This window comes from Miscanthus floridulus, chromosome 14 (genome assembly GCF_019320115.1).
Source record: "Miscanthus floridulus cultivar M001 chromosome 14, ASM1932011v1, whole genome shotgun sequence".
Classification (NCBI taxonomy): domain Eukaryota; kingdom Viridiplantae; phylum Streptophyta; class Magnoliopsida; order Poales; family Poaceae; genus Miscanthus; species Miscanthus floridulus.
In genome coordinates, this window is record NC_089593.1 from 59,174,539 (window position 1) to 59,198,766 (window position 24,228).

The following is a 24,228-nucleotide window of genomic DNA, read 5'->3' on the forward strand; positions in this document are numbered from 1 at the left end:
TCACTTCCCTTTCGGGATCCAAACCTTCTTGGTGCTCTTCATGTTGGAAATGATTTCCTTTGGCACCCAAAAGCGTTTGACCCCATTGTTGGCTTGCTTGTTCACCTTGATGGCCACCACCTTGTCATTTTTCTTCTTCTTTAACAAGTATGGTGTGGAGGCCTTCTTGTCCACCTTGTTGGTGTAGGTGTTGGAGAGCTTGCTTGTTTGCTTCTTCTCTTTCTTCTTTGCTCCTCCCCCATTCTTCACCTTGCACTCATAGGACTTGTGACCTTCCTTGTGGCACACGTAGCAAACCACGGTTTGTCCTTCATCAAGCTTCTTCACTCCCTTGAATGGTGTTATCTTGATGAAGTTGGGCTTGCTTCGCCTTGCCTTTCACTTGAGTCAAGTCCTTGGTGAGGCGAGCTACTTCTTGCTTGAGTTGCTCATTCTCCTTTGCAACCTCTTGTGTGCATGTATCTACAACAACTTTCTCAACACAAACTTGGTTGCACAAAGGATGAGTCTAAACATAAATCATTACAAGAAGTAGAGGCATCCTTTTTAGACATGTTAAAGATAGAACTTTTCTTTTAGATGCCTTGGTGGGGGTTGTACTAACGGCTTCAAGATTAGCAACTTTATTAGTTAGCTCATCACAATGTTTGCACATGGTTTCCATTTTAGCAAGCAAACTTTTATAAGCATCTTGTGAGCTAGCTAACTTTTCTTTTAATTTTTCATTTTTCTTTACAAGTTGCTCATCATTGATTGTGCATGCATTTGTTGTTGCACTAGCCTTAAGTTGCTCAATTTTAGTAGATAGTTCAACATTGAGATTAGCAAAGTTCTCATATTGTTCAAGCAAAGTTTTGTATGCTTCTTGTGAACTATCTAGCTTTTCTTTTAATTTTTTGAGCTTCTTTTGTTGACTAGTGCAAACTTTAGCATAATTAAGATTTTGTTGCACAATTTCATCATAAGAAGGCATTTCATCATCACTATCACTCTCACTAGAGGATGAGCTTTCGTTACCTCATGCCATAAGGCACATACGAGAAGAGCTTGATGATGAGTGCTTGTGGCCTCGCCTCTTGTGATGGTGTTCTTCTTCACTTGAAGAATCATCCCATGACCTTATTGATGTGAGGGCTTGGTTCTTGCATGCCTTCTTCTTTGTCTTGGGTGTGGGCTTGTTTGGACAAACTTCCACAAAGTGCCCCAACTCGCCGCATCCATAGCATCCTCTCTTTCTTTGCTCATTTCTTTGATTGGTGAAAATGAGATCTTGAATTTGGATGGGCACACCCTTGACATTGAGCCTTTGGATCATCTTCTCCACCTTGTTGATTAGTTTGATTGATTCTTCATCAAGGTCGGAGGTGGAGGAGGAAGATTGATCATCATCACTTGAATCTTCATCATCATCATCATCATCCTCATCTTCTTCTTCATCTTCACTTGAGGAGCTTGAGCTTGAGCTTGTCTCAACTTGCTTGCCCTTCATCTTCTTTTTCTCGCTACATGCGAGAGCTTTGCCTTTGCTTGATGAAGAGGCTTCTTCTTGACCCATCTTACGTGACATTTCAAATGCCACTATCTTGCCAATGACTATGCCGGGGTCATGGTGCTCAAGTTCTCCATGTTGTGAAGGATGGTGATGATGCTTGCATATTTCTTTTGTGGTAGCACGGAGATGATCTTCCTCACGATGTCCGCATCATCTAGCTTTGTTAATCCTATTGAATGGAGCTCATTGATAATTAGATTCAAACGAGAATACATATCACGAACAAGCTCATCATCATTCATTGTAAAGGAATCATAATTTTGTTTAGCTAGACAATGTTTTTGCTCACGGACATTAGATGTGCCGTCATGGAGCTCTTGGAGTTTTAACCAAATTTCATGTGCCATATTTAAAGTGAACACTTGGTTAAACACATCCATGCTAAATGATTCAAACAAGCAATTCTTAGCTCTAGCATTGAAATGTATTTCCTTTTCTTCACTCTTTGTGGGTTTATCGGGATTCTTAATAGGGTTTCATCCTATCACGAGTGACTCTCCAAACTCCCAAATCAACCGCCTCAAGGTAGCAAGCCATTCTAGCTTTATAATAGGGGAAGTTAGTGCCAGTCAAAGTGCGGAGGCCTAGAGGTATCCATCCCAACCACTCTAAATAGCGTCGGCTCAACGGCGGTTAAGCCAAAGGTCCAAATTGAGCCAACCGTCTCTGATACCAATTGAAGGGGACCGTGACGCCTAAGAGGGGGGGGGTGAATTAGGCAACTTAAAATTCTAACTCTAACTATGGCCTCTTTTTCTAACCTTAGCAAAACCTATGCAAAAGATAAACTATCTAAATGTGCAACTACGGTTTTGCTAGTGTGTTGCTATCTCTACCACAAAAGGAGTAATACAATCAATGTAAATGCGGAAGCTAAAGAGCAAGGTAGAGATATGCAAACTCCCGTCGACGACTCCGGTATTTTTACCGAGGTATCGAGAAGCGCAGCAAGCTTCCCCCTAGTCCTCGTTGGAGCCCCTCGCAAGGAATCCCTCGCAAGGGCCAAGCTCCTGGTCGGGTAACTCCGTGGATAGCCTCAGGCCTTCCCCATGCGTAAGTGGGTCTCCGACGTGCCTTCTGGCAAGCCTCTCCCAGATGCTACCCACCGTCTTCACAATCAAGCTTCCGGCCGAAACACCATGGGCCTTGTTCCCTCCGGTACACGGTGGCGGCCATACCACAAACGCGGTTGGTGTGATCTCGCAAGACTACAAGCCCCTCTGGTGTACAACAATGGTGCGCACAAGCACTGAGTGGCAAGAGGTATGCAAACCTCACTAAACACTAGGCCTAACCCTAGAGCAAGCGCATAAGCGGTGGTCTAATCAACCTAAGCACTTCGCAAAGCACCTATGCTAATCACCTAATGAAACACTAAGCACTATGCAAGTGGAGAACACTAAAATGGTGTATCAACACCCTAGATATGGTTCCTCAGCTCCACACATCTCAAATGCCCGGTTGGGGGTTGTATTTATAAGCCCCACTGAGAAAGTAGCCGTTGGGGACAAAATTCCGCTTTTCTACTACTGACCGGACGCTGATCACGTCCTGACCGGACGCGTCCGGTCGTCCCGACTGTTGGAGCCGCAATCAACTGAACGGACACTGCCAGCGTCCGGTCACATGCCACCAGACGCATCCGGTCGCATTTTTGCGGCTCTGGAACCTCTCTGTACTCGACCGGACTCGGCTGTCCTACGTTCGGTCCATCTGCCACCAGCGTCCGGTCAGGCCTGTTGCCGAGCCTCTTGATCGGAGCGTCCGATCGCTTTCCTCCAGCGTCCGGTCACCTCTGTGAGCTCGTTTCTTCACGATCTTGCGTACGGCTTGGTTCCTATCTTCGTGTTGGACTTTGCTTGATATCTTGGGTCTTCTCTTGTGCTTCTAGGGTCTTGCTTATGGTGTTGATCATCGGATCATCACGTCGCCTTCGTCCAAGTCACGTCTTGCATCCTATTGAACTACAAAACAATCACTTGCAACTACATTAGTCCAATTTGGTTGTGTTGGTCATCAAACACCAAAATCCAAAGTAAATGGGCCAAGGGTCCATTTTCCTTACATTAGGTACGAGCATAAGAACCCTGACATCCTTTGAAGCTACCTCACAATATTGTCGCGTGCTTTATGGAGTCGCAGCCACCAAGCCATCTAGGAGGTGGGAACCTCCAAGAGTAACAAGCCAACATGCTTGCAAACCAGCCACTAGATGCTATCTCTCTCAATCAAATGCCCTAGATCAGTCCAAACTCACCATGAACATGATCTCAACTTGGCATATGTGAGTGGAGGGCTAACTTTGGCTCTAATGCGTGTGGATATGATCCTTGGCCACCAGCAACGTCAACTCACTCAGCCACATCTCCTATTATAATCATGCAAGCCAAACTAGACGTCACTCCTTCTACCCACCATCTATGGGGTCACTGGAAAGCTCGAGTGGGGGCACCGGAGCTCCCACAACGGCTAGTTAACATTTTGAAAAACTAGCCATTGCACGTTGCTCACTCCAGTGCAAAGTTTTTGGTGACCACCGGAGAACTCTGGTGAGTACACTTAGACATGCCATGAACACTGTAGATGTACCATAGGCGGAGCCTAGGCTCTGGTGCCCCCGCAAAGGCCACTATCGTAGTAATCCAATGGCCACTAGTACGTTCTTCAGAAGGTTTTTGCCACCAAAAGAATCTTCAAGTGACTGGCACCGGATCTTTCCGGTACCAGGTCCTTTGCTGCAATACGTCAACAGAGAACCCCATGGCCACCCTATTTTCGGTGTTCGACCACCCAATAGCACAAATGTTTTCCAGTGGAGCCACCCGTTGTGCAGCTGACGTTCAAACCGGTCAGGATTAGCAGGGTCCTAAGCGCCGGTGCCTCCCCCAAAATTGGCACTAGACATATCTGGTGACTATTTAAACAACCCACCATGCCACCCCTCTCTCAAAACCTTTTTGAATGCACTAATTCCAACACCTTTAGCATCGAGTTAGCATTTTTCAAAACATTTTGCAAAGGTTTTCACTTGCTTCCTTTCCATGCCACTCCATCTAAATGCACACTTGAGTTATATATTTAATTAAATTTGAGACTATTTGATATCTTGAAATATGAGATGAGTATTTATTTTGAGATGAAGGGACCTTTGAAGCTGGGCTGCCGGCCCCCGTGATCCCCAACGTAGGTATAAATGTTGCGCTGACCTAGGGCCTCTTTTGATCTGCTAGACCTCTAAAGTTTAGACTAAAGTCTCCCAACAAATGGTCTAAAATTAGCTCTAAACTTTAGTCCACCTCATGTTAGAGCTTTAGATATGAAAGCTGAGCTAAAATGCTCTAGATCTTTTAGAGATCTAAATTTAGAGAAATTTAGAGGAGGGAATCCAGAGACCCTTACCTCACTTACCAAAAGACGAGTCGCAATTAATTTCCATGCGAAACTGCTCAGCGCATGTACAACCCACAAACGGCATGCCGTCTGCAAAATGTTTCTACTTCACATACAGACAGCTAAACATACAGCTTACATAATGGGTCATCTATTTGACGACTATTTAATGCTTTCGATCAACCATGATCAAGCATTAAAATAATTTTTACATGCCATTGTGTTGCTTCTTGAAACAAACTAGATCAACACATCAATAAGATGAACACAATTCCAATATTTTTTAGAACCATCAATGAAAATGATATTAATATTAATATATATTATATATCATATAATACAATAGTAAAATAAAATATAATACAAGCAGCCTGTTCAGACATAACAGCACGTTCACTTTCAAACTAACTTCATGCCCACATTCATAGCAGTTCAATTTCATAGCAGCGTGTGGCGGTCTTAAGTCCACAATAAAGAAAACATATTCTAGGAAGGTCATTGAAGATTTATAGCTAACAATCCTCAGCCTTTCCACTAAAGAAAATGATCCAAGAATTTTCACTCAAAATCAAGAATCAATGCAGTAGGGCACCGACATACCTACTTGAATTTCGTTCAGGTCAAGAAAAGATCTCCTAAGAACTGTGTTGTATCTGAATATGTACAACATATATGTATCATGACAAATAGTTTGAACACTGGACTATTACCAAATTTTGTTCAGATTCAGAAAAGAACTTCTTAGAACTATGTTGTATCTGAATATGTACATCATATAGATATGTATGTCTGAACTATACATACAGTGAATGAATGATATATGCAAGGAACAAAAGAGCTCTGAATTCAATAGTTCAAGGATGATCCAATAATTCAAGAGTTGTCTGAGTCCAATAGTTTAGTAGCTTCAAGAATGATCCACAAGCAGACAATACAAGATGAAACATATGAAATGTTATTGTAATGCATACAATTGTGGCAGAAGCACAGTGCCAAATCTTGATTCATCCCTCTCCTTTCTCTCTAGAAAAGAAATTGCAACTTGAATGTCACGTGCGAGTAGGTCGTCGGCCAACATGCCGCCAGGGACATTGCGTTTAGATCCACCGTGTACCTAGCCACAACGCATGGCGCCGACCCGCTGGAGCCTCCACCGCTGCAGTCGGACTATGAACTTGGCTAGTCTGGCCACCGGCGAGGCATCCACGCACTCGGCTGAGCCAAAGCCAGTCTTCCGTGGCATAGACGAGCCGCCCCGTGCACTACTACAAAAATGATTTTGCGAGGCACTGCCCAAATATTAACCGAGGCGGTGACAAAATTAACTGCCTCGTAAAATGCCCGTCGACTAGCCGAGACGGTCATTTTATTTACCTAGGCAACAAAAAAAGACCGCCTCGCAAAATAGATTAATGGATGTGGTCGTTTTATTTAAGGAGGTGGTTAGGAAATGCCCATCTCGTATGAGGCCCACCTCTATTAAACATGGCCAAGCCCACTTGCCCGAGTAATGGGTTCATACTATATATAGTGAGAAACCCTAGACTCCTCCCACTCAGCAGACTTAGCCAATTCTCTCTTTCTCTCTCTTGCCGAGCATAGGCGCACAGCCTCTCTCTTGGTCTCTCTCTTCCTCTCTCCGGTGGGAGGTAGAACGGACGTGCGGGCATAGCACGCGTGGCACGGCGAGGGCGGCGCTGACCGAGCTCTCCTATCTTTCTGTTTCCCTCATCGACAAGAGCTCGCACCGCGGCCCCCTCCGCGGCAGCGCTCACACGGCCCCTATGGTGGCCCTGTAGCGGCGCTCAGGTGAGCGCTCCGGAGGCCAGATCCGCCTGCTTCTCCCTTCCCGAGCGGCGCGGATCCAGCGACGACGTTCGCCGAAAGGCCAAATCCAGCGACGGCGGCGCGGAGGTCGGATCGGGCGGCGGCTCCCTCTTCGTCCCCAAGCGACGCGGATCCAGAGGTGGCGTGCGCGTGGAGGCTGGATCGACTTCCCTGATGGCGGATTGGGCAGCGGAGAGCGTGCAGGGGCGGCGGCACGAGGCCTACATCCAGACCTGGTTGGGCTGTGGGCTTTTTTTCTTTATTTTTTTGTTTTTTATTTGATTTTCGCAGGCAGGAATTTGAACCACTTCGGAAAAGAACGATTAACTGAGACCTTTTAGACGAGACGGGCGTCATGCCTGCTTCGGTTAGCCCATTTCGCCTGCCTCGATTTTTTTTGTAGTAGTCATGGTGCCATCCACCGGCGTCGTCGAGCTCGACATCTCCACGCTGCAGCCACATCCCGTGCCTCGGTGATTTTGGCGCCCATCTTTGCTTCTCCCGTGTGCCGCAGGTGGATCCGGTGCTTGGCACTTGGGCAAGACGTCTCCATACAATGCGGCGTCGGATGGCGATTTACGCCTAGGAGCACGAGCCATCGTCGTCGCCTCACAAGACGACGGTTGCGCCTCGATTCCTGTTTCACAAGGGTGCTTTTTTGAAATGTTATGGGACACAGACGACTCAAGCTGGCCCGTTGTACGTGCCATCAAAACTCAAAAGCCAGGCGTCGCAGTGCAGCCCGTCCGCCGTACCTAACCTGAGCCCGTCCAATGATTTTTTTTCGCGAATACGCAAGAGCATTACGTATCATTATATTAAGAAGGTAGAAGTTTAAAATACAATAAAGATTGTCCCCGACCCGACAGTTACCTCGAAGGGACTACATTTTGACTATGACAACCTTGAGATCCATTGGGATCAACCTAGACTACGATCTAGCTAAAGTACCAGACCACGCTGCTCCACCAGCCATCGCCCTGGATGCTGGAAACAGCACATGAAGCGCCTCGACGTTTGCTTCCGATAGGGTGCCCTGGAAGTACGAATCATACAAATGCTTGGCTGCAGAGGAAATCGGTGCTGAAGTGCCAGGATCCCCATCTTCTTCATGAGTAGCACTTCGCCACGTTTGGACGCCGGGATGTGGTCCATCTGCTGAGTAACAATCCGTCTGCTCCTAATGGGCAGAGTAGTCCGCTTTGCTGCTGGCTTCGCTGTGGAACCTGGAGCGGCAACTCGGACAAAAGCCTGTTACCAATAAAATCCAGTCAGTACCCTCGTAAGTCGAAAGCTCATGGCTCGTAAGTCGAAAGCACAAGGCTAGCTAGCCAGGCAGCGTTTCGCCGCGGCCATCTACGCTTGCGCGTGGGATTACGCATTCTCGCCGTGGCCAGGCCCGATCCACCAGGTCTCGTGTTGGACGGCGGCTGGATCTCACCCCACTGGGCTCTCCTCACAACCCGTTTTCCCTTTCCGGCCGCACATCCTTTCCAGCGATCCCAGTCCCAGCTCTGGTCAGAACAGCGGCCGCCCCTGCCCTTCCCAAGAAAACCCTAGAGGCGGCTCCGGACGCTGCTTGGGTTCCGGTGATGGAGGAAGAAGTCGGCGGCGCCAGTGGCAGCGAGGAGGTGGTGCAGCTGCAGGATGCGGTGGAGCTGCTGGTGGAGCACCTCGTGGAGCCGGTGCTGCCGCTTGGCCGGGTCGACCGGGAGGAGGCCCTGTCGCCTGAGACACAGGAGGCCGTGGCGCGTCAGGTGAGGAAGCTTGTGCTTGACCCATATATTGCTCCTTTTCGCGGGGTTCCTAGAGGGGAGGGTCGATCGGGGCATGGATTTGGGTCGCGCGGCGGTGGAACACCTCGTGGTCACTGCGTGCTTGCGGTGGATCCGGGTTGGGGAAAGGAGCATGGCGCCTCCACACTTCCCCGTGCGAGTGCGATTCGTTCTGGGGTTGGATTTAGGTCGCAACTCGCAAGAGTCATCCGTCCGCCTAGCAGAAGCAAAGCTCAGCGCTGTAGAACTCAATCCCATGCACGTTATCATTACATGATGTAAATATTTTAGTTGAATCAGGTTCATGTTTTACATTCCAAACCAGCTAGCTGCATATTGTAACGCATATTGTAACGGTGTTCAGGCCAGAGCCGTGCTGCGTCCACAGTGCGGCCCAGCGGTTCCTTAGCCACGCCACACATGAAATGTTCTCGCGCTTTAGGCGGGCACGGCGTAGTGTGAGCGGGCGTGGGATTGTAAGCACCATTGAATAAAAGGAAGAAAGGAAGCTGGAAAAGGTAGCAACGTTGTGAGGTGGAAAATTGTGTCTTCGCGTTCGCATGTGTGCGTTCGTGAGCGACGTCGAGAGAGCACCCATCGGCCCGTTGCCGATCGCCGTCGAGCTGCATTTCGGCAGCCGGCGCCAACAAGCGCTCCCGATCTCCCGATCCGGCCACGGGCCACCTCAATCGAACTTGGCGGCGGCGCTCCACCTCCAAGTGCCACGGCCAAGGAGGCCAGGCGGTCATGAGGCACTGCCGCACTGGGCAGGCTCGGGTGCTCGGCAGCTGCTATTCGCGCTTTGGCGGCTCACCCTCGTTCCTCCTTCCGGCATGCCCTTTGAGGAACGGAGGAGCATGGCGCTTATGCCTCCTCCCCATGAGATGCGAGCGGTCCTGCGTGGCTATGGATACAAGTGGGGCGGGCTGCGTGCCAATATTTTGGGCTGTGCGGGTGCCTGCTACACAAGCGCTTGCAAACTGCACCATCCTGGCACATCCTCAGCAGCCGGAGCAGGGGCGGATGCGCCCTTCTTCTTCCTAGCGACGGGGCCCTTGGCAACTGGAGTAGACGACGATTTCTTCTTAGCCGGTGCGGTGGCAGGGCAAAAGTGGGCTTGGTCGAGTAGACAGATGAAATGACGGCGACGGTAGAGTCTTCGTCTGTGTGTGGGTGTGTGCAGGATTTCACGGGCTTTGCTGATTGCCCACTTTTGTTAGCAGGATGGCCCGTGCAAAACCTCAAATTTACCGAGTGTTTTTATGTTTGCCGAGTGCATTCCCTTCACAACCGGAGACCGGCTCTTTGCCGAGTGCCAAGTGGATTGCTGAGTATTTTTTTCGAGCACTCGGCAAAGAGCTTCTTTGCCGAGTGCGGAAAAAAAACACTCGGCAAAGAAGCTCTTTGCCGAGTGTTTTTTTTGACACTAGGCAAAGAAAATTTCAAAGCAAATTTTGAAGTAGTAAATTAATTCAAATGAAAAAGTTTTCAACTACAAAGTTGTATAACTCATCAAGATATACAATGTTTGTTTTGGTCTTTTCTTCATATGACAAAGTGAAAGTAAATTTGTTCACAAATCTAACATATCTCGTAGTTTATGAAACTACAAGAGAGATATATAAGATTTATGAACAATGTTAGAACGACCATGTCGGATGAACAGATGATCAAACAACCAAAATAAACTTTATAGATCTCAAAAAGTTATGAAACTTTGTAATTGACAACTTTTTGATTTGAAATCATCTTGTCATGCAAAACTGTGTTTGAATTTCAAAATTTTAAAATTCGAACTTTTCAAACGACCTCGGATGGAAAAACAACCAAAATAAACTCTGTAGATCTCAAAAAGTTATGAATCATTGTAGTTGGCAACTTTTTTATTTGAAATCATCTTGTCATGCAAAACTGCGTTTGAATTTCAAAATTTTTAAATTCAAATTTTGTAAACGACCTTGGATGGAAAACTTCCTAAACTAAAACTGTAGATCTCGAAAAATTATGAAACTTTGTAGTTTACAACTTTTTTATTTGAATTCGTTTAGGGCCTCAAACAAGCAATTTACACACGGTTTAGTATAATATGTGGGGAACCAAAACGGAATCTAGACATAGGTGGCAGTGTGGTGCAGTGGTAAGAGGAGGGGACGCGCGAGGGAGAGGTCGCCGGCCTCGTAGCCGCGAATTTTACGCGAAAAATGTCAGAGATGGGCGGGCGCTGGCTGGTGGGGGCCTCCACCGATTAAAAAAATTTCGCATTTTTCGGGTTTTTTTCGGTTCCAACTTTGCCGAGTGTCGAGCACTCAGCAAATTCTTTGCCGAATGCCCGACAAAAGACACTCGGCAAAGACGCCTTTGACGGCCCATTTTTTGCCGAGTGGCCTTTGCCGAGTGCAGCACTCGGCAAAGCCTTTGTTGAGTGGAAATTGGGTTTTGCCGAGTGCCCCTGGCACTCGGCAAAGCCACTGAGTCCGGTAGTGCTTGCGCACTCGGCAAATAAATTCTTTGCCGAGTGCTATCCTAAAGACACTCGGCAAGAAAAATACTCAGCAAAGTGGGGGTTTGCCAAGTATCAAACAACAAACACTCGGCAAATAGGGGGTTTACCGAGTGTCACAAAAAACACTCGGCAAAAAGGGAGGTTTGCCAAGTGTCCAAAAACAACACTCGGCAAAGAAAAAAATATAGAAAAAACCCACCCGCCCATAATCACCCACCCACCCCTCCCCTCCCTCACGCACACACCCCCTCCTCCCGCACCCGCCCCTCCCCTCCTCTCCTCCCGCACCCGCCCCCTCCAGCCGACGGCCGGCCTCTCCCCTCCTTCCCTGCCAGCAGCTGGCCCCTCCCCTCCCTCCCCTTCTTCTTCCCTGCCAGATCCGGCCCCTCCCCTCCCTCCCCTTCTTCTTCCCCGCCGGATCCAGCCCCTCCCCTCCCCTCCTCCCTTCTTCCCGCCGGATCCGGCCCCTCCCCTCCCTCCCTCCCCTTCTTCTTCCCTGCCGGATCCGGCCCTTCCCCTCTGCTCCTACCTTCTTCCCCCGCCTGATCCCCGCCCCTCCCTTCTTCCCCAGCCCCCCACCTCCCCTACTGTCTTCCTCGGCGTGGCCCCTCCCCTCCCGCTTCCCGGTGCCGCCTCCCCACCGATGAGAAACAGCGGCCAGTGTCGCACCCTCCCTCCCTCCCCCAACGGCAAGATCTAGGGATGGGGCCCGGCGGTGGCGCACCCCAAGAGGCGGAGGGGACGGCGGCGCGGGCCAGGGGCGAGCTGCAGCCCCCCTGGCCGAGAGCGACGGCGCGGTGGCGGGGGACGATGTGGCAGAGGCAGATGCGGCGTGGTGCGGGCGGCGGCGACAGGCGTGGTGCGGGCGGCGGCGGGCGTGGATGGTGGCGGCGGTGTGGATGGTGGTGGCGGCGGCAGTGCTGGTGGTGTGGGCGTGGTGTCGGCGTGCCTTTTTTATTTTTTATTTTGAAAAAAAAGTTTGCCTAATGTTTTTTGGGTACTCGGTAATGTCTTTGCCGAGTGCTCGACAAAAAACACTCGGCAAACTAGCGTTTGCCGTTAACAAGTTTGCCGAGTGTCATTTGCCAAGTGTAACACTCGGCAAACCTTTTGCCGAGTGTTTTTGGGGCTTCGCCGAGTGCCCCTGGCACTCGACAAAGCTCCTGTATGTATCCAGTAGTGGCGCTTCAGTCTGCAATAGAAAAACAAGTGGCCCGCGGTTGTCCAGCAGGTGTTTTTTTGCATCCTTACTTGGTGCATATGGAATTCACGGCTTCTACTGGCAGATCCATAACATTGTTCCACTTAGTGTTGAGCACACACTTTTTTTTCTTTCTTTCTTTTTTATTTTTGCAATTGCCGATCGAGCTGCGGCTTTCCTCGCGGCTCCGTCATATCATATGGAGCTTATTCTAGCTTATTTGTTTCGGGCTTCGGGCTTTTCGAATTCGCTTTTGTTTTTTCCAATAAATCGTCAGCGACTTACCCGCCATGTATGTGGTTTTGTTGTTGTGCAGGTCCATGCAACGGTTCTCCTATACAACTACTACCACTGGAAACAGTTCTCGCAACTAGAGTTTGCCAGCCCCCTTCGGTTCTGCATGTCCGCCTCCCTCACCGTCACCAACCAAAAATCTGCTCATGTACCTGAACCATCCCCAGAACCCAAATGCTGAGGCGGGGTTCTTGGTTACTGACAAGGCAATCATCGATGCCTGCGACATTGCTGAGGCGCTCGACCCCACCAAGGACTCCCCGGAGATGATCATGTGGCTGATCTCGAGGATTGCTGGTATGCTTCTCAATAGGACAAAGAAAGCATGCTTGCTCGAGCATGGATGCCAAACCAAAGGTGTCTGGTCGATATTTGAGAAAGATATCAGCAGTGACATGTCGGTGCAGGGGTCGTGTATTAAATCTACGGCACTTCCTTCTGAACCATACATGCTTCAGCGGATTGCATATTCAGAGGTGGAGCCCAAAACAGGTTTGTGCTATAGACACTTCTACAGTTTTCTTCTTCAACTTAATTACAGTGCATTGTATGTATGCACCCTTATTCCTTTTCAATAACTAGAGCAATTGGATGCAGCCTTGTTGTGTCTACTGGCTACAGGTCCATGCCTTCACCCACAAGCACATGGGCAAAAATATGGTCATTTTGTGGAGTTAGGCTAGTTGGTGTGGTTTCGCTGCTCTCATTTAATTTGATTCTATACAAGTTGTTTGCTACCGAAACATTATTTAATATGGTCTTGCATCCACGGGCACATTAGGGGCGCCATTGGTTGCATGTACGAGGCTCAGCCAGGCTCGCCAGATGCAATATACACGTGACCAGTTTCCTGGTCTTGGGTGTCGACCAGGTTTGCTCCATGCAAAAGCCGCCCCCTTGCCTAGCTCGCCCCATGAGGAAAAAATCAATGTTTTGATGGCCGCACGCACGGGCGAGCGCGTGGGGAGAGCGTTTCCTTAAAGACTAGCTGCATTTTCCGTGCATTTATTTTTACATGCATAAAACCAGATGGCAACTCAGCTGTGCTAGGTTGTTCGCGCACAATGTATTTCTGTTATGCTATAATGGAAATGGGGTTGCCTCCAATGGAAAAGAGGTTGTTTCCGTGTGAGCAACCAAACATAACCCCCCTGCATGCATCCAGCATGGCTGCTGAGGGCCATGATGCCTAGAGCGAGCCAAGCTCGGCCGGGAAGCCAACTAATCGCGTCCTAGAGTAGCTTAATTAGATTGTGTTCATGAGCTGATAGCAATCCATGTTCTTTTCTAAATTACACTAGATTGTGTGCTCGATACACAAGTTGCTTGGGAAGCATAATTGTGTGCTTGATTTTTATTGATTTTGCAAAGTCTATGCTTGTGCTCCTATCTTTTGTATGTCTTAGTATGTCTCGCACACTTTTATTTTATAGGTATGAAGCGTACACATTTGCGTTTTATCGAAGAACATCGGGTGTACTCACTGAGTAATAAAGGGACAGCTACCATGTTTGTTCCTTATGCACTATGATCAGACAGTCGACAACAAGCTTAAGGAAATGCCTTTAGATGTGATCAAAGGTTTGCTTTTCCACTGTTCCCACTTTGTACCATTGCATGTTGTAGACCTAGTCAATAAGTACATTATATCAGGATTAATGTCATTTGAGGCAGCAAATCAAATGTGGATAGATTGGTGCCCAATTTAGTGGAATCCTAGGCGCAGCATTAGCAGGTGCTAATATAGAAGCTTAGCAATAGTAATTGGGAGAGAATTAAGGGGTGATTGGGATATGTCATGGGCCTATCGATAAGGATGGCTTGCTTAATTAGGGATCAAGTAAGCCTCTATGTGTAAGGAGAGGAGATATATCAATCTAATCAAGGAAGAATTAGAAGGAAAAGGCCTTCTCTCCTGCTCAGCCATGAGCAAGGCCCCCGACCGGCCCCCTCTCTCCCTCGCAACCATAATAGCCACCATAACATCTCGAATGGGTGGTGTCAGGTTCTGATGAGCCGCCGTCGGATCCTATCGCCAAGGAGCTGACCGTCCTCTCCTAGTAGGTGGTGTCTCTCTAGGCGCATATAGAGGCCCTGGAATCTCGACAACAGGCGACCACCACTACCACCATAAACGGCGCCCAGTAGATCCAAGCCGAGGGTGAGATGTTGCAGCAGACCGACCAGCCAACAGACATCTTGACGGAGCTGGCAGGGAAGATGCTTAGCCGTTAGGTGCTAGTAGCGGTGGCAGCTGCAGGCTGCTGTTTGCGGCACCTAGCCGGTGGGTAGGTGTGGGAGATGCGCGATCAATAGCTGATTCAGCCCCATCCCATCACATCTCATCAAAGTTGCGCATAACTACACGGAGGACCTCGATCTTGTCCGCTGCGTCGGGATCTTGGGCCTGTGGTTCCCCTGTAGGCGGCGGACATGGTATTTTCCCTACAGACAGTGAACTGAGATTCTGCGGCGACGGGCGTTGGGGAGGCACACCCCTCCTTGTCGTTCTCCATTGGAAGCGTCATCTCTTCCATATGTAGTGCGGACCAACAGCCATCTAGCATGCAAAAGGAATGGGGTCATAGGTAGGCACGTACCGCGTAGCACTGACGCAATCCGCCACCGGCCACCATGAGGGCACCTCTGCTGGTCGCTGTTGCGACCACTCCCAAGTCTCAACACCTGCGCCAAACTGCGTCGTGGGATCTAGGTGGCTGTACACGTGCAGCTCCAACGTGTGGATGATGTCCACCTTATATTCTGCAGGCAGCAAGTTTGGTTGCAGCTCGAGGACGAGCTACTTCTCCATGAGTGGTGTAGTGTTAGAGGCAACAAATCAGGAAAGTGACAGATTGGTGCCCAATTAAGGGGAATTCTCGGCGCACCATTAGCAGGTGCTAATATAGAAGTTTAGCAGGAGTGATTGGGTGAGAAATATGGGGTGATTAGGCTGTCATGGGCCTATCGATAAGGATTGCTTACTTAGTGGTCAAGTAAGCCTCTCTATATAAGGAGATGAGATATATCAATCTAATCAACTAAGAATTAGAAGGAAAAAGCCTTCTCTCTAGCTCGATCAGGCAAGGCCCTTGGGCGGCCCCCTCTCTCCCTTGTAACCATAATAGCCACCATAATAGATTCAGCAATGGTTACTTTGCTAAAGCTCTCTTCACCCTTTTCAAGATACTTTGTTTCATGTGTATGTGATATAATGCTTGCTGATTGTCCCTCCTAAATGAGTTGCTTTGCTAGTGTTAATACACAATTTTTCAATCGTAGTAATTTATAAAAGTTGTCCCTATTGTATTTCTTCCTTTCCTCTGAAAGGATAAGTGGTCCTATATTTGAAAGTGGTTCGTACCCAACAACGAACATCTGTTGTTGATTGCTATCATTTACTGCCATATAAGGTCTTCTTAAACGTCCTAAACAGGTACACCTAAAGATTTATTTCAGCTGATTATGCATGAAACCATTATCGAAATGGTGTTCTTCTTGCAACTCTTTTAGGTTAATGACTAAAGATTACTCTTCACATGTTGCAGGGACTGGCCTTTGGGATCTTCACTGAGCTTGCCAAAGGAACAAGAAGTTAACAGTAATAGCAAGTCCAAAATGAAAAAAAAAATAACCACTGACGTTTCAACTCCAAAGAAAAATAAGCAGGTGGTAAAGCAGTTGGTGATAGTGGCACCAACAACTGCAGCACCAGCAAAAACAGAACAGACAGCAACACGAACTGCAAAAGAAAATTTGAAGCCTTGACTAAAGTTGCTACCTACGCAGAGCATGTGGATGGTCAGAACCCCACAAAATACTTACAAGCCAGTGAGTCTATCGATCTTATAGTACTTCGCTACTTCGATTTTACGGATCAATTGTTGTTTCTCCTTATCATTATGATAAAGTCACTTAATTTCAGTTGTCCAAATGGACAAGAACAGACCAGAGAACAATCTAAAAGTAGAAATGTGCCCCAAGATATCATTCCGGTAAAGAACTCCGTATGAGCTTGAGAAAAAGATGCATTGAAATCAGGCGTGATGTTTCTAGTTCACTAATAATTAATATTTGCAAGTTTATGTGTAAAACTTCAACATAAAGAATTCTTTTAAAAAATACTTCAACTTAAATAATTAATTATCATTCTATCACACCCAGTTTTAAAGACATAACTGAGTACTAACTATATGTGTGCCCAGCAAGTCAAATCACACATATAACGACAAATTACAATAGTATCAAGAGACAATGCTTTATTATATAACGAAATATACTCATATTCAATATTTACATCAGAGTATCGTGAAACTGTTGTAATCTTTAAGCTCCATCCTTCACAGGGACAGCTATCTTGGGGGTAATATATGCCTAGCACTTCTATCAATCTTCTGAGAACTCCTCCGTGATTCCATCAATCTTCGGAGCAACTTTTCTAGAGTCTGTGGTGTGGGGAAATAGCAAGGGTGAGCACATGTCGTACTCAACAAATATAACATGGGGTTAATGGGGCTCAAAAGGATGACACTGGTTTACTGCGGTTAGCTTTTAGTTAGTCGTAATTTTAAGTAATTGAGTAGCATCAAATTTATCATAAACCCACATAAACACATGATCAGATAAACATGAATAATGAATAGCGTAAACAGTTAACCATTAATGATCATCTATTCCGTAAGAGTTCCAAGGCCGCTCGTGACCATGAGGACGGCTGTTATAACAGTTTTACACTCTCTAGAGGTTGTACATCTTTACCCATGAGCCATGATTTACCCTTTCGTCCGAGGTGACCAGCCTCTTGACCCACTACCAAGGAAGGTTGACAGGGTTCAATATGAAGTCTTTTAAAGGTTCATCTAACAAGTTAGGGCCGCAAGGTTTCTATGCGCTGCAAATGTATAGCCCCCTTTCGAAAGGCACACTCACACAGAAGTACTCTTATGAACAGAGGCCGCACTACACCCAACCTGAAACACACCCCTCTTGCACCATAAAGGTAACCACTAACAAGCTAGAAAAGCTCCTCATACTTGACTAAAGCCAGAGCCATATAACACTCATGGATGTACTGTAAGTCCCGGTGACCACTTACAGATAAGTCCTTAGTGAGAGGAATCTAGAGCATCACAAAACTATGCTCTAGCCCCCTTTTTTCTTGTTGCTAAAAAGCATCTTTTAGTGTTTATTGCATATTCTATTAGTCAAGTTACAAGATCATGATTTCAGTTGAGCACTAGCATCATACTACCCAATGCAATACCCCTTAGGTGATAAGGAACCCAAGATATCAAATAGCTAGGAAAATTACTACAGTTGCCAAGGTAGACACATGCATATGATTAAGTTATTAAAGTGAATAGGACAACAAGGATGATCCCATGCTATACTTGCCTTAAACACTTGCTCAACTCTCACACCATCAGCTTTCGGTCATCACCTTCTGATCTTCAGCGCCCACAAATGGTTCTCGTTTACTCAAAGCAAGCACCACATATAGGCAATCCAACAAGCAACAAACAAAAGTAACTAAGAATAATAGAGCAAGAGCTTTAAAACAACGTGCTAAGAGAGAACTTGTTGCTACAATTGAGAGAACCCAAGAAATGTCGATAACGAAACTATCATTAAAAAGAAACGACTATCAAGAGTTTTATATTATAAAAGAAGCAACTATGGGTTTGATTTATTTTAATTAAAAAAACTATGTAAATAGTACTAATTCTGATTAATCAAAACATATTTAGTTTTCAAAAGTCGAGTTATAGCTAATCATGTTTTAGTCATCATATAATTTAATCAGATTAAACTTTAACATTTACAAAACAAAGGTGCATGTGAGAGCATATAAACAAGTTTTATATGACCTTGTTTATCCTAAGCAAATTATAATTTAGAAACACATTTATGTTAGCAATTAATCATGTGATCAGTGATATATAAAATACATAAGTATAAAACCTATATTGATTTTAATTATAAAACTAGATACAAGTATATTAATCTATTTAATATTTAACTATATATAGAAAAACATGTGACATGAAAAACATTAATACTACTGTGTAGAGTACGTTGGCATGAATCTAACGTAACTTGAACAAACCAAATCAGAATTAAAATGAAGGAAAGACGGAGATATTACGAACCAATGGCAGTTTCGTCTTCATCCTTGGTTGTTGCAGATCGTGACGTCCATGGCCTTTGGAACATGCTACCGTTCTCGTAGGGGATGTCGGCCGGGGAAGCAAAGGCAGGTCTGAGCTGAGCATGAGCCTGAGACTTGAAGGCCTCGACTCCCACCTGCCCACGTGCGTCATCCGCGACGGGCGGCGACCGCGGGTGGCCAAAGGGCTCCCGAACTAGCCATGCACGCACGGTACAAGCGCCGTACGGCGGCCGGGCTGAGGCAGGGCCAACGCGGCAGCTACAGCAGCGCACGCGCGCTCTCCTTGTGGGCTACGGTGGCGCCGGAGAGCCAAGCAGCGGCCGGAATCGAAGGAGAACAAGAAGCCAACCATGGTGAAGTTCACCAGAAGCAAAGAAACAAAGGAGAAAAGGTCAAACGTCACGCAACCAAGTATACCATTATGTGGAGGACAAAGAGGGATACCTTGTGGTGGTGTTGATGTCGGAACGCGACGGTTAGGCCGGTAAAGCTCGCCGAAGAGTCCGACGCTGATATGACAAGAAGAGAGAAAATTCTAATTTACTACACGAGGGATTTCCCAAACTAGGGGCTCCCATTACGATAGTTTTGGTGTGTTTTACCCAAGGAGTTGATACATACATACATATATGTATATGTATATGTATATGTATATGTATATGTATATGTATATGTATATGTATATGTATATGTATATGTATATGTATAAAGAGAAAAACTCCCCACATGCACTTGCACTAATTGGCCTAAATAAACATTAAAGCCCATTAGTAAATAAAGACATGGGCCTTTTGGATTTATTAGAATTATTGCACATGGGCTTTGAGCGTTGGAAAATAAAGAGAGATTTTATTATTTTCAGAGTTAATTAATTTCATGGATAAAATAATTCTAGAAAATTCTAGAATTATTATTTAAACCGTGAAAAATACTCCGAAAGCTTCGAAAATTCGGGGAGAGGCATTATGGAATATGAGAAACTAAAATAAAGTACTTGGAGCTCGTGATAAGATAATTTAGAGCATCTAAAAATTAAATTATGCTCATAGACAAGTGGACACAAGTTCTAGAAAAAGCCGGAAAAATTCTCGAGAAGTTTGTAGAGATTGATTGACGGACGAGGAGATGAAAGGAGCGATTTGGGTTACAAAGAAAAGATTTTAGGAAGCTCCCAATGAAAACTTGAGCTGAGAAACAAGAAATTTTGATTGTAGACAAAGATAAAGGCATGCCAGAGAAGGAAGATCGACCTACTAAACATATTTTAAAGATTTTGCTCACTCTCAACACACAAAGAAACAACAAGCAAACATCACATCAAGCAATATTTGGTCAAATTAATTCAGAAAAGTTTGAATATTCACATTTTTCCTATAACTAATTGAGGCTAACTTAAACTAAACCTGAAAAATTTTATCCAAATATCAACACATTTATTTTAATCCGTGTTTTCTATGCACAACCCAAAATCAAAAATTTTGGGGTGTGACAAACTACCCCACTTAACAGGAATCTCGTCCCGAGATTCGGAGAGACTATGGAGATAGATAAAACTGATCTTTAATGCTTCCTTAATTGGTGATTTATGAGATTTAAGAACAAGGATCATGGATAAACAAATGATGATAATGTAGATAAAGATAGATCTTGAGTTCTTTGTGTCTCATCACTTGTGATACTCGGGACTTGATGATGTTGACAAAAGACGCTACCCCACTTAACAAGGGTCTTACTTGACTTCAAAAACTTCCATAAGAACATCCTTTGTTGGTGTAGTCTTCATAGCCGTCCTATGGATTACATAGATGGGGGCGGCAGACAAGCAACACACCAAACAAGATAAGCATGCAACACCACATCGACACTACACGTGCTTCTATAGCAATGGTGGGCATCCTAAAAAGTGGGTTATAGATGATGAAAGGCCATCGTGAATTTGAACAAGCTAATATGTGAAAACTTTAGTAAACCAAAGAAATATAAAAACAAGGAGATAAGAACCAATAGCTCAAAGGAAGCTATCAAGGAGACTAGACAATAGAACAACGATGAGAAATAATCAATTCAATAAGTCAAGGAGATGAAAAAGTAGTTTTGTAGCAAAATAATGTTTAGAAGGTGACCAGTGCTAACTTGGCATATGTCCTATAGTCAACGCCGTTCTGATACCAATCTGTACACTTTTACTGTGAGTCATGATTTACCCTTTCGCCCGAGGTGATCAGCCTCTTGACCCACTACCAAGGAAGGTCGGCAGGGTTCACTATGAAGCCTTTCAAAGGTTTGTCTAACAAGTGAGGACCATTAGATTCACTCAGCAAATAGATGTAGAGCTCCCCTTCCCGATGGCACAATGACGCGTAGCCTATACACAAGGGGACAGAGGCCGCAGTATACTCGATTCATCAAGCCATTCTTACGCCAATAAAGGTAACCACTAAAAAGCTAGAAAAGGTCCTTGTACTGAGCTAAAGCCAGAGCCATGTAGCCCTCATAGTTGTACTGTAAGTCCCGGATGATCACTTACAGATAAGTCCTTAGGGAGAGGAATCTAGAGCACCATAAAATTGCCTAATGTTCTAGCCCCTTGTTCCATGTTGCTAAAAAGCATCTTTTAATGTTTATTGCATATTCCATTAGTCACATTATAAGATCATGGTTGTAGATTAGCACTAGCATCATACTACCCCAATGTAATAACCCAAAGGTGTCAAGGAACAAGGTACAAGGTACTAGGAAATCCTTAGTGGTAATCAAGATAGACGCATGCAGCATGAATTAAATGATTAAAGGTGTATAGGACAACAAGGAAGATCCCATGCTATACTTGCCTTTTACACTTGATCAAACTTCCTCATAATTTGCTTCGGGTTATCACCTTCTGATCTTCAGCGCTCACAAACAGTTCTCGTTCTACTCGTAGAAAACACCACACATAGGCAAACATACAAGCAACAAATAAAAGCAACTAAGAACAATTCACCACACGAGAGAAAACAACATACTAAAAGAGAGCTAGATACTATGGTCGAGAAAACGCAAGAAACGCCGATAACAAAACTATGGTACAAAAGAAATGACTACTAGAGTTCTATATTATAAAAGAAAAGCCTAAATGCTTGATTTATTTTAATTAAGAAAAACCATGTGAAGGTGTTATTAATTTGGATTAGTTAAAACATAATTTAATTCGAAGCCTGAGTTGAAACTACCCATGTTTTATTCATAAACAATGTCATATAATTTAATCAAGTTACGCTACATCTTTGTAAAATAAAGTATATGTGAAAGCAACTAAATGAGTTTATCACATATGCAACGTGTTTAGCTAATCAAATTTTATTTATAAATATCTTGATACCATTTATGCTAATTCAATTTTAATGTGCAAATACAAGTTGACATGTGAGAGCACCTAATCGAATTGTATATGACATTTTGTTAAACTAAGCAAATTATATTTTAGAAACATATTAATATCAATAATTAATCATATTGATATTATACATAAATTGCTGAGATATAAAACATATATTACTTAATTATAAAACTAGTTGCACGCATATTTAATCATTTCAATATGTAGCTACATATGGAAAAACATGTGACATGAAAAACATTGCCACTAACATATAGATCACGTCAGCACGAACCAAACACAACTTAAATGGTGCAAAAGGGAATTAAAACTTGAATTGCTTTTAATTAAAAAGTTATTGAATAATCATTAATCAAATTAATATTTAACTTATAAATTTCCAAGATGTGAGACATGTTAAACATCGCAGCTAACACGTATCATACATTGCGATGAAACTCGCGCAATCGAATCGAAATTAAAAACCTAAATCGATTTTTCTTAAACAGCGATTAATTAATTATAACACAATTAATATTTTAATAAAATAAATTCATAAACATGTGACATATAAACTAATAACTCAACTGCGTAGAACTCGGCGACACGAATCTAACGCAACTTGAACCACTTAAAACAGAATTAAAACGGATAAACAACGGAGATATTCGTACCGGTGGCAATTTCATAAATATCATCATCTTCTACCTCCATCCACGTTCTTCCTGTACGTTAACTGCTGACTGCTGCTGCTTGCTGAACAGCACGCCTGGAGTGGAAGGCCTCGGCCAGGGGAGGGAGGGACTCGGCTGCGGGGCCTGCTGGCCGGCCGGCAGCGTCGCAGCGCCAGGCTGGGCAGTGGCCGGGCTGGGCGACGGCGCCTGCCTGCGGCCTGTAGTGGAAGGCACAGCAGCAGGTGCTCGTGGCCGCGCAGGCACACGCGCACAAGGGGCCAGGCTTGGGCTGGGCGCGAGAGCGAGGGCCCAGGTGGTGGCGCGGGCCCGAGGGAAGGGCGGTGGTCAGCTGTAGTCGCGGGGTGGCCGGAGAACACGAAGAAGAAGCTCCGTCCATGGAAGTTCGCCGGAAAACGTTGACGAAAAGAAAAAACGACGGGAAAACGGTCAAACGGTGATGGATTTGACAAAATGGATACACTACGGTGTAAAGAACGACGAGATCTACCTTGTGGTGGTGGTGGTTGATGCCGGAATGCGACGGTTTTCCGGCAAAAACTCGTCGAAGAGTTCGCCGGAAACTTAGCATGGACAAACTTCGGCGATAGATGTAGGGAGATAGGAGCGGCGGCTGCGAACACAGGTTGTACTTCTACAATTAGCGTGTCGAGGCGAACATCGGCATATATATAGGTATAGGGTTTTGGGTCGGTAGAAAAACGAGATATTTTATTATTTTCGGAATTAATTAATTTCGGGATTAAAATAATTCCAGAAAAATCCAGAATTGATATTTAAACCACAAAAAATACTCCGAAAGCTCCAAAAATTCGGGAAAAATTTCTAGAGATACTTTGGAATATGATGAACCCAAATAAAGTATTTGGAGCTCATGAAACGATATTTTGGAGCATCTAAAAAATAGATTATGCTCACAGAAAAATAGGAAAAGGTACCAGAAAAAGCTAGAAAAATTCTCAAAAAGTTTTTAGAGATAGATCGATGGATTATGAACTCAAAGAAGAGATAGACCTAATGAATTGTCCAACCTATGGTGCTAGTCGATACTAAAGGAACAACAACTGTAGTTAGGAAGACAGGGGCACTAACACTAGGAAAAAGAGAAAGAAGGGTGGAAAGAAAAAGGACGATGCTTCTCAGAATGTTGTAGAGGGTACCAATACCTTAGCCGTTGACGATACTAACTAGAGAAGATCCGAGAAACGTAAGGTTAGCTTAGAGCACCGATGGAATGAATCCCTTTGGTTATAGGACCATCACACACATGACACGACCTGTTATCCTGTTGATCTACAACCTCCTCCATGGTTGAGTCAGAAGAGAGAGTATTTGTTGCTAACCACTATAATATCAGGGCCGAAAGCACCAGGCATCGACATAGATGTTTTTCTCGAGTCGTTGATGCAAGAAATGGAGACACAATGGAAGCATGGAATGGAAATGTGGGATGACCTTGTTTAGAGT

At 45.2% G+C, this 24,228-nt stretch overlaps 1 pseudogene; it reads left to right on the forward strand.

Annotated features, from left to right (window-relative positions):
• The first annotated feature begins 8,361 nt into the window (after positions 1-8,361).
• On the forward strand, positions 8,362-23,163 carry LOC136503503 (uncharacterized; annotated as a pseudogene).
• The last annotated feature ends 1,065 nt before the right edge of the window (positions 23,164-24,228 follow it).